Genomic DNA, 12926 nt, shown 5'->3' with positions numbered 1-12926 from the left:
ATCTCCTGAATATACCTCACCTTCTTACGAAATTAACGATGAATGAAATAAGTCAATACACAAGATTGTGTACTGGTGTAAGGAAACAAAATATTTGGAAAGTAAATGATGCAGAAGCACCACCTGAAACAAAAATTTTAGTTAAGTATAATGCAGAGAGCCTCAAGATATTAACTATAAATATTTATGTATTAAAATAAAAAGACGATATTACTAAATTGCTAATTTCATTATTAATGTATTCAACCGTCTCTAAATAGAGCTAAAACAGAATTGTTTAAGGATTTGACGAGGAACCCACCACCACCACCACCACTACCAACGTTCAAAACATTTCAGTATAAACAATAACAATAACGATATGTTAAACACGTGAACAATAATTATTTCTAATATATCAAAGGTTCGCTCGCAATGTTTGAGTGATGCGATATGATCGATAAAATCGAATCCAGTACTTGATTGGTATTTACTCTACCATCTTTGAAATGACGAAAGACTGAAAAAAGAAATATGACCTGGTTAAGAATTCAACCCAGAAGTTAAGTAAACGTAAGTAATTATTGAAAGATATTTAGTCGTATCTGTTTCTGATAGTGCCATCTTCCGCTCAGAGAAAGAAGTGAAATAAAATAGTCGGAAATTGCAAGTTTTAAGAAAGAGTATGGTTGAGGAAATAGATCATTGTACTTAACTAGTAAATAGTTTATCAGTACATAGGCTTGGAAGAAGTGAACTCCAGCTGCATTTGAACTCAGACGTTACTAAACACTATTTGGAAATATGGAGAGTTCTATAGCTTCTATCTTAAAAAAGGATAATGCTATTGAGAATAATGAAATCTTTATACATCGATGTCGGTGTTTCTGATGCAAACTCATCTCATTTGTACACAAATCAATTCAGGCATACAAAAAGAGTACATTTCGACGACGTAAGCATCAAACCGCAAGGGAGTGATGTATGAAACAAGAGAAAATGAAAATGAAATGAAATAGGACGCAGAGAACCATTTCTTGAGTTTTGAATATAAAAATACCATTCAGATCATAATGTAAATCTATAGTAAATCAGGAAGAATTAAACTGTGAATACGCACCAGAACGTCCTTCGTGAATAACAGGTGGTCTATAGAAGAGTATCATCGACAATGCAAAACCAAAATGTACAAAATACACATAACTACATTGCAATATAACATGTGCCATTAAAGTATGATTAAAGAAACCAGAAAAAACTAAATGGGAAATAGGGAACTTTGATTTTTAATTTAGGAATATAACCATACATTTTGGAGGATAGTTGATTATACTAATACACTATATTGACTGGTATTTATTTTATTCATGCACATTCAGCAGATAAATAAAATCCCTGTCGGGATTAGAAACTCATATTTTAAAGTGGCGCAACTAAATACGACGTTTTACCCGATGCTGTAAAGATCTTGTCTATTCGACACCATAGCGAAATGTGCAATTCGGATATAATCAAATAAGTTAACCAATGGTAAATGGAAATGAGAAAATTATATATTCAACAAAAATATATATGTATATGCTTCTAAGCCCCAGAAATATCTTGGCTAATAGGAAGGAAAAATAATATTTAATCTAGCATTCTTGGTCTTTATTGTGTAACGGAGCAGCAAAGGAGAATCGGCCAAATGGTAAACCTGCCCTTCAACCGTAAAACTTGGTATCGATCCTTCTTATATAAAGATACAAAAGCTATTGTATCCTATCCGAATGAGGTAATATATATATATATATATATATATATATATATATATATATATATATATATATATATATATATATATATATATATATATATATATACATATATATTCTTTCATCTGTTTCACTTATTTGACTACGACCGCGCTGGAGCACCGCCTTGAAGTGTTTCTGTCGAACAATTCGATTCCAGTCCTTTTTTCAGCCTAGTACTTATTCAATGTGTCTCATTGCTGAATTGCAAAGTTTAGGGGACGTAAACACGCCAACATCCGTTGTCACCGATGATGGCGGACTAAACACAGACACACACACACACACACACACACACACACACGCACGCACACACACACACATACACATATATATATACGACGGGCTTCTTTCAGTTGCCGTCTACCAAATCCACTCACAAGGCTTTGATCGGCCCGTAACTATAGTAGAAGACACTTGACCAAGGTACCAAACAGTGCGAGTTAACCCAGAACCTTGTGGTTGGGAAGCAAGCTTCTTACCACACAGCCACGCCTTCGCCCATATAAATATATATATATATATATGTGGGGGGGGGGGGTATAAACATTATGATAAATTATCACTTTGATTCATAGAGCATAAAACCTGAGTATTTTATAAATATAAACTAATTTAAATGCGAATCAATTAAAAAATAAAGTATGTTCTACTTTCCCCGGGTGGTTTTCGAATATACTGTGTCTCTATAAGGTCGTCTAATAAAAATGAGCGAGAAAGTGTGTGTGATTGTGTATGTGTGTATGGTGTGTGTGTGTATGTGTGTGAGAGTGTGTGTGTGTGTATGTGTGTGTGTGTGTGTGTGTGTGTGTGTGTGTTGTGTGTGTGTGTGTGTGTGTGTGTGTGTGTGTGTGTGTGTGCGTAAGGGAGAAAGAAATGGTGTGAAACAACGTCTGGAAGCAAGTACAACACTCCATCATAACTCAAGCTTTCATCCTGTTCTCCTAAATGCTCCCTGTTCCACCGCCAGGATAACCTGGACCCGAGATGTTTCCTTCACGCATTATTCCAGTTCGAATGGGGATTCGAGTCAAACAGATAAGCAGAAAAAGATGACACAAATAAACTACCTTATATACCCCGAGTATACAACAGAAGATAAATATGTATTTCTTTACCTCCTGAAGAGATGTTATATTATCAAGAATGCAAATTTTGCAATTATATGATGGTTATACACTCAAAAATTTACTAAGAAGGAGAATATAGCTCACAATTGTTCAGGAAAATATTCGTTAATATGTAATATTTAATGAGTCAAGGAATGAGACGTACTCTTCCCTAAATCAATCAATGAAAAGCTTCGCCTTCATGAAATTTGATCTATTTAAGACAGCCTATCCAAAACTATCCTAAAATCGAACTTGATGACGGCACTGGCATAATCACGAGAGAATTGAGAAAAATGTCTGTGGTATTTACCCACAGTCATTTACCTTCTGAGTTCAAATCCCACCGAGGTTAACTTTAACTTCCATCTTTCAAGGAATGAGAGAGAAAAACCCCACTGATTTAATATTTCTGTAAAGCATCCTAGTTGTCTACAGAATTATAAAAGAAGTAGAAAATTCTGAATTGAAGCAGAGTTGTTACTTGACCAGAAAATTCTTAGAACACGATTGAAATCTGTAAGAAATTTAGACTTCTTATCTATAATTTCAGACAAATTCTATAATTATAAAATCTTGATCAACAACTTGGAGAAAATATTCATTTATTATATTAGCACAAGTTCACACTGACATGGGGGAGTAGTGGAATCGATTGAATCAATTCTTAGTATTTTACAGGAGGTTTAGGTATCGACATCGAAAAAATAAAAGACAAGTGAATGTCTGTGTGAATATGTTGAAGAAAATATTAATCATAGCGTATCCTGTGTCTATTTCTCTATAATCATCAATGCTACGATTATAACCAATAGCTGTTTTTCACCATATTTGATATAGAATAAAATGGTAATCGTTATTTCAACTATTTTACTCCTAATATATATTTATAGTTCAATCAGCCAATCAACCATGCACTAATCGATCATTCAACTAAATCAATATTTAATATCCATTTATCTCACGAAAACGCTACATGAAGAAAATGAATCGTGGAAGGCTTCTAAGTAGTTAGCTTTATGCTTTGTAATGAGAAGTATCCGTCAATGAATGATAAAGCCTATTAATTTCAAAGGAAATACAGACATAAGCTTGCTTGTGTGGTTAAGAACTTCGCTTCACAATCATGTAGTTCCGGTTTCGATACTAAGACGCAAGTCTAGGTGAATTCTCTATCACTGCAATCTTAGTTTCACAAATGTCTATGAGTAGATTTTGGTAGACAAAAATTACGCGAAAGAACATCATGTATATATATATATATATATATACATATATATATATATATATATATATATAGAGAGAGAGAGAGAGAGAGAGAGAGAGAGAGAGAGAGATGTAAATGCCGAACAATGAGAAGGAGTGTTCAACACCGTACTGGCTGGATAAAATTTCTTTAATTGTGTATTTCGTCTACCATTGGTTTCATGTTAATAAAATATCTTAATATCAACCATTTTTCCAGCCGATCAAATACAGGAATTGTGTGTGTGTGTGTGTGTGTGTGTGTGTGTGTGTGTGTGTGTGTGTGTGTGTGTGTGTGTGTGTGTGTGTGTATGAAAAATAGGCTGATGTTTTGAGACAATAATCCGACGCCTCACGCAAGGTCTGTGACAGTCACTCTTCTTAATGTAGTAAATCAGCGATCAGTCTTCTGAAAATCTGTAACCAACGAGGTTATCGTTCAAAAATACTATATAATTCCAATAAGCAGTCATGTGAAGGTATGACCCCTTATAAATTCTTCTATAGGCTAAGGAAACAAAAGGAAGTGAAACTATTTCAAACAAAATTGAAGTACTAAAGAGGTTTTTTTCTGCCTGTTTTGTGTCTAAGTCATCCTTCCCAGTGAAATTAAAGTATTTTTTGGCATAATGAATCTAATAGATTCTTCACTAAACTGCATGCATAATAAAATTTGAAATCAATGCTTCAAGTTAACGGAAGAATACTTTTGCTGTTTTTAGCATTCATCTACACTTGTTGTTGTTGTTGTTGTTGGCAGTCCGTCGCTTACGACGTTGAGAGTTCCCGTTGATCCGATCAACGGATCAGCCTGCTCGTGAAATTAACGTGCAAGTGGCTGAGCACTGCACAGACACGTGTACCCTTAACGTAGTTCTCGGGGAGATTCAGCGTGACACAGAGTGTGACAAGGCTGGCCCTTTGAAATACAGGTACAAGAGAAACAGGAAGAAAGAGTGAGAGAAAGTTGTGGTGAAAGAGTACAGCAGGGTTCGCCACCATCCCCTGCCGGAGCCTCGTGGAACTTTAGGTGTTTTCGCTCAATAAACACTCGCAACACCCGGTCTGGGAATCAAAACCGCGATCTTATGACCGCGAGTCCGCTGCCCTAACCACTGGGCCATTGCGCCTCCACTCTACACTAGTACACCCTAGGTAAATATACATGAAACACAATAATACAACTTACCATGGCAGTAATACTGATACAGTGTTTACAACATTCTAAATATTCGATAAAATCCTCTTCGAGATCTAATAGCTTCTACGAGAATCGATTTCGCGATTGAAAATGTACTGGGACACGAACACATTATGGCAACACCGATTAGCTACGATCTGTTGAAACTTTGGTTGCTTTGCTAGTAGCCTACCGACCTAACCAATTGGATTTCACCACTCATACCTTCGTGCGCAGCAATATTCTTCATATTTTTCTAACTGTTTCTATAGCAAGATGTTTATCGCTCTCAATTTGGATCAACAATTATTTTAAAAAAATAAAGAAAATAAGAAAAGTGAATTCGGAAGAGTTGATTGCTACACGTTTGAGTAGCAAGAGCACAAGCGGATTCATCAGCAATAGCCTCTTTCTGGTGTTTAAATAACAGAGGCAACAACAAAATAATAATAATAATAATAATAATAATAATAATAATAATAATAATAATAATAATAATAATAATAATAATAATAATAATAATAATAATAATAATAATAATAATAATAATAATAATAACCATGATAGAAAAAGTGAAAGAAAAAGAAGACCGAAGACTATTATTAATCCTCATTTCATTAAATTTAATTCGGAAATCGATTAGAAAAATCAATAGAGTTCCTTTGAGAGAAAAAAAAACTGAGGTCTACACCAACACTTAAAATTAATAAAGCATATTTAGCTTCAATATCCTACATTTCATAAAAGCTGAACATCCTCACAAATAAGGCTAATTAAAAAGAAAAGAAATAAAATACGCCAGGATAAAATATTTTTCTTCTTTTCATTTACATCTTTATTTTATGTTTTCGACAACAAAAACTGTTTGAAATTTCTCTGCTGTCGAGAAATCAACTTTCTGCGAAACTTTCGAAATGAAAAGTTGCTAACGGGATGTTGGTGTGGGGAAGAGGACGTTTTAAGTACAACACTGAAAAATATAGAGGTGCAGTCTCTTCAATTTGTACTCTAACAATAGTCTAAAATCTCAGATTTCTACTTGATATGATACGTTTACTCTCCTTCTTCCTATCTCCACACTTCCTCTCTTTCCTCCTCATGTACAAACACTAAAACAAGCATATCCACTAAGCATCATTCTGTAAGCATGTTATATATACATGCATATATATGTACACACACGTATATATATATATATATATATATATATATATATATACACACACGTGTGTGTGTGAATGTATATATAAAGTGTAGGGCATATGCGCATTGTACTTGACGTAGATAAAGAAGGAGAATGTGTGTATTAAGTGCTGTATCAAATAGAAATGAGATTGGTTGTTAAAGAGTCTAGAGAATGAGATTCCGCTAGTGTAGTTTTCACCCAATATGTAAATGTCAGCCTTGTTCCCATAACTTCTCGAGGAAAGACAAACATGATATAGGCTATATATTCGGTAATACTGATGACTACATGCTTTACCACTGAACATCCTAGCGATAAATTATCCTCTCTTCTATCGCATCTACAAATTAGGACCATACCGTAGGGTGAAATTAGCACCAGCTTTTACAGGAAAGCCACCTACACTAGAAATCAGTCCTTCGAGACTAGTTTTTGATGAACGAGGGAGTTTTATATTGCTGCCCTCCTTGTTCTTTCTTACAGTGATGTAGGTTCATTTTGAACCTTGGAAAACAGAATGTTAAGGTGCTTCATGAAAACATCTAACTCACTCTAGGTAGATCTCTGAGGTTGATTACCAAATTCAAATATGAAATAGCTATGGGCCTTTGAATCAAAAGCGACTACAGTACCTGGTCCTTACTAAAGACGAGATGGGCGGGATCTTTTAAACAGTGCAATACCGTCTTATTCGATGCCTAAGTCTGGTTCCAACCAGGCCCTCTAAGACCTTCCATGTGTATATCACTGCATATTTCTCCCGTCTTTGACCAGGTCGTAAATGTTTAATCTCTTTTCTTATCCATATGCTTTATTTTCTAAAACTGCATTTCTGTGAATTGCGAAATCACTATTACACACGCACACACAGACACATACATACACACACACACACACACACACACACACACACACACACACACACATTAATACCTATAATATACAATTGTGACCGGTCATGGCTTGTTAATACGAAACCGTGCTTTCGTTAATTATTTTATCGAAAGTATGCTACAAGTTAGCAATCTGTGCACGCATACATACACTCACATGCATACATACACACGCAAGCATACACACTTATGGATGAACAGGCAAATATATATATATATATATATATATATATATATATATATATATATATATATATATCCACATGCATATATTTTATGTATGTGTATACATTGTTACATACGCTCTCATAAACACACACATCCATTCATACATATGTGTGCGGGAGTGTGTGTGTGCGGGAGTGTGTGTGTGCGGGAGTGTGTGTGTGCGGGAGTGTGTGCGTGCGTGCGCTCGTGCGTACGGAATATTCTCCAAGCGCAAAATATCGATATACCGTTCACTACTCTTTGAAAATTTTAATGATCGATTGCTTATTTTAAAACTTGTTCTCCACTGATCACTAACCGGTAAGAACGTCTCCTCAGTATCGACGCATTAGCTATCAAATTCTTGTCCATAATGTTCCGCCATCAACAAACCAGACGCTATTATGGGAAGTTGAATCTAAACTGTCGGATGGATTTATATGCACTTTATTTAAGAATATATCTGAAGTTGTAAAATCTTTTAAGTAACTTCTGTTTTCTTGTTTTCACTTTGTAAATCTTACTGGTAGCATTAAGTAATAATCCTTCTTTAAATTTATCTATCTATCAGAGATAGAGACTTATTTGCACTCATATTTGTCCGTCTCTACACAACTCATCTGCGCACACATTCAGAAGCCTCTTTTATCTTTTGCACTTTAGTATAACATTTTGATATTTATAATCTTTTCCAGAAAAAGAAATGGTGTTGGGAGGGAGAATATAAATAGGAAAAGTAATGTAATGTTACTCACTCACTCTCTTTCTCTTTCTCTCACACACACATACGCGCGCGCACGCACACACATACACACACACACATATACATATAGTGCTTTATTTCGAGGACATTTTAAAGTAGTCGTTTAAAGATTATAGTGTTGTTTTCTCTCAGGATTCAAACCCAAAACAAGAATGCGTTGAGGAGTAGGAGATTGAAATGTGAGTATGAAGTGAAAGACGAAAAGTCAATGGGGAGGACGGCTCTTTACTAGAGGGAGGAACTCTCCGAATTTGAAGATAAAATACGGTTAGAGAAGACCGACATTGATTGTGTATTTTAGTGTATGTGCACGTATGTAAGTGCACGTGTATCTGAATTTGTGTGAATGCAAAATAGACATATTACAGCAATATATATATATATATACATACATATATAGATATACGGGCAACTAAACGCACACAAATTACACGTGTATCTGTTAAAATATGTGTGATGTGTGTATGTAAATATATCTATGTATACGTGTGTGAGTATATGTATTTATGTGTATATACATATATACACACACATATAAATACATATACACACACATATACATACACATACACACATCACACATATATTAACAGATACACGTGTAATTTGTGTAATATATATATATATATATATATATATATATATATATATACACATATATTCATATATATATATATATATATATATATACATATAAATTCATATATATATATATATATATATATATATATATATATATATATATATATATATATATATATATATATATATATATATATATACATATATACATGTATTTATGAACGTTATTCGCTTGTGTATACTTGTGTGTGTAAAAGTATGCTATGTGCATAACTATCCCTTTGCACATAAAAGTATGATTCTCTGGGTCTCTTTATCTCTATATACTCGTGTCTGTAACTTAGTATTGATAGAAGTAACATGTAGTTCTATCAGCTTCAGATGCCGTTATCACACTAATTACATCATTATACCAATTAAGAAGTTCTAAGGCTATTTCTAAATCTGTTGCGTCTCTATTGTGTCTAACGAAGTCTAATTGTCTTACATCATTTAATGCCGTAACAAGATCCACATCCATCAACTTATAAATGAGTAATATTAAATCTCACATAATACATCATGGCTGACTAGTTTACATCGGATTGCCTAAATCGATAGAATGCAGTATACAATGTGCCCAAAGTTCAGTGGTTCTTGCACTTTCACTGGAAGCTCTATGTTAGTAACTAGAAAACATAGTTATTTCTATCTTCATTCACCTCACTCAGTACAGGTTTTGAATTATGGTCAGACCACGACAGATGCATGAGCAGCGCATTAGCTGTAGTCGCTGAAGAAGCAGGGAAATTCCTTTCGAATAGTTTAGCAGCATTTCTGGGACGGAGTGAAGGTGACCTCTTGCCTTTGTTGTACAGAAAAGATTAACGCCATATCATTGTAGGTCAAACGAGTTAGATGCTTTTCACTTTCATGAACAGAGGCATCTATCAATGTGAAAGGAGATGATAACAGATCAATCTTAGAAAGAAACGAACTAAACAATTTATTCTGATTTGCACGCAGAAGCAACCTAAAGCTATATCATAAATTCCTGAATTGTTAAAATGGCGTCGCAGCTTAACGACACGAAACCTCATGTCCATTGTGTCGTATCCATTTACAAATAAATGAACTGTGATAAGGAAAAATGTATATATATATATATATATATATATATATATATATATATATATATATATATATATATATATATATATATATATATATATATCTCGGACATAACCTTCACTGCCTCAGACATTATAGCAGCAATAAATGAGGTCAAATACTATTCTGCTGTAGGCCCAGATAGATTCTCCGCCTTTATCCTGAAGGAATGTAGACACTAACTTGCAGTCCCTCTGACCAACCCCTGGAGAACTTTTTTAGACTGAGGTTATATACCGAAACAGTTCCTATCCCAGTCTCTCATCCTGGTTTTCAAACAGAGAAACACATCCCTCGCAGTCAACTATCGCCCAATCTCACTCAACTCCCACACCATTAAAGTGTTTGAAAGTGTAGTAAGATCAAGGACAGCTGGCTTCCTGGAGATCTACAAACTCCTAAATGCAAATCAGCATGGCGTTCGCTGTGACAGGACTGTTTAACACAGCTCTTATTGAAGATATACTTAAAGCCTTGGGAACAGGTTCGAAATCTAATGTCATATATCTTGACTTTAGTAAAGCGTTCGACAGGTTTGATCATAATGTTTCTCTCAAAATTGGCAAATGTTGGAATCCGTGGAAAACTTCTACACTGGATTGAGTATGTCCTGGCGAATAGAACACACATGTTGTGGTCGATAGAGTCCACTCAAGCCCAGCAAAAGTCACCAGTGGTGTCCCCCGGGGGACTGTCTGGAGCTCGCTCCTCTTTATAATCTATATAAACGACCTTTCCAACGTCGTAAAACACTGCTAGGTGAAAATATTTGCTGATGACACTAAGCTCCAGCAAATCATCAATGAAGAAGACCGAACTCAACTCCAGTCTCATCTATATGCGGTGAGTCAATGGACAGACAAAACAAAATAGAAATAAACGAGGGAAAATTTGAGCTGAGGCATTTTGGAAGAAAGACTATACTAAAACAGTCATACTCTCTTCCTTCAGGGGAACCGCTCACAGTATCTAGAAGTAATTGTTGATAACAATCTCAGTTGGAGTACCCACATCAACAATAAGTTCGATATAGCTCGTAAGATAAGCTCCTGGATCTCAAAAAACCTTCCGGTCCAGAGAACAAGGTGTCATCATTCCACTTTTCTCCTCCTTTGTACGGCCACACCTCGAATACTAAACGAATTAAGAGCATGACTTATCTCGATTACTGAGATTGCCTTAAAGCCTTGAAACTCTACTCTCTCCAGCGCCGCCGTGAGCGATACACTATTTGTACAATGTGGAGAATATACCACCAACATTGCCCAAACCACCTGAACATTAGTGACGCCGACATTAGTCTCAGGTCACAACATAATAGAGCTGTCTATATTTGGGCCGAAAGTAACCAGAGACATACAGCCTAAAGGAAGCACCTGAAATTTCTCCAATCTGAACTTCCACAAAGTAGACTGGAAATCGATCCAAAAAGAGATCCTCAGACAGGACTGGTTAAAATGTCTCACTACACCAGACATTGACATGAAACTAGACTATTTCATGTGTGTTGTGCAAGCCATATGCCAGGAATATGTCCTAGAGCACATGACCAAAACAAATAGGAACAAGATTCCAAGGGAGAGGAAGATCCTCATGAGACGACGGACGAAGGTTACAAATCGACTCAGCCAACATCCCAAAAGTAGCGAAAGGTCCTGCCGAAAAACAGCACTGATGGAGATTGAAAAAAGGCTGCAACAATCTTATGTGAGGGAGAGAGCAGACAAAGAAGCCTGGGTTATAAAAATATTAAGCCAAACTCAAAGGCCTTCTTTCGTTACACGAAAGAAACAGCCTCAGTACGCTACAAGATAGGACTCCTCTTCCAAAAGGATGGCTCCCTCACAGACAGTCCAACGAGGATCAGTAAGGTACTGAATGACCAGTTCAAAAATGTCTTTATCACCCCGTTGGAACACAGACAAGCGAACAAACCAATGGACTTCTTTGCTGCCTCACCTATAACCAGCGAAGCAATTACAATGGAATACATCAACACTAGCGAAGAAGATTTACTACTAGCCATAGATGAGGTGGACACAAACTCAACTGGTGGTCCTGATGGTTTCTCAGCAATCCTCCTCAAATCGTGTAAGCATGCACTGGCAAAAAAACCCTCCAGTTTCTCTTCCAAAGCTTTCTTGCAAATGGCAGACTGCCAATCAAGCTGAAAGAGGGAATAATATGCCCAATTCTTAAAGGGGGAAGAAGAGCAGATACCAAAATCTATAGGCCTGCGCAGTAGATCTGAAAAAATTAGGATGCATAAATGAGAGGCATGGAATTGATTGCCTCGAGTTTATATATTTCAGTCTTAGGTGTACCTGTTGAAAACGACTTCACCTAGCAAATTATATTATTTGCTAAACTAAAGTCAGAAACCGATTTGGTCCAGGAGAGGAGATGGTAAAAGTCTTAATTTTTCATTTCGTTCCTTTCGAGATTTTATCCCTAATTTGGTGGTCCTAGAACCTAGCTGTTCTTTCTAGCGTAAGGGATCCCATGAGTGGATTCCTCTTATATATTTAAATATACACTGTACCTAATTAGTATATATATATAAATATATATATATATATATATATATATTGAAAAAAGGTCGTCAGAATATATATATATATATATATATATATATATATATATATATATATAGAGAGAGAGAGAGAGAGAGAGAGAGAGAGAGAGACAATTAAAAGGGTAAAGGTTTATCAATTTATTAATTTATTAATAAATTAACAATTAATAATTTTACCAAGCCCTTCGGTATGTAAACACCATTATCGATGGAGAACTTATTTAAAAGTTCTTATACATTTATAAACATAATTAAGGGATCAGCA

General features: G+C 35.3%; 1 protein-coding gene across 2 annotated transcripts in view; it reads right to left on the bottom strand.

Annotated features, from left to right (window-relative positions):
- The window catches only part of LOC106878504 (lens fiber major intrinsic protein), an 866292-nt gene that overhangs the window by 1196 nt on the left and 852170 nt on the right, over nucleotides 1-12926 (bottom strand). The gene's annotated exons all lie outside the window — the stretch shown is intronic.

The sequence above is a fragment of the Octopus bimaculoides genome, chromosome 3 (assembly GCF_046866305.1).
Source record: "Octopus bimaculoides isolate indiv1 chromosome 3, ASM4686630v1, whole genome shotgun sequence".
Classification (NCBI taxonomy): Eukaryota; Metazoa; Mollusca; class Cephalopoda; order Octopoda; family Octopodidae; genus Octopus; species Octopus bimaculoides.
This window is presented reverse-complemented; position numbering and strand designations above follow the sequence as displayed.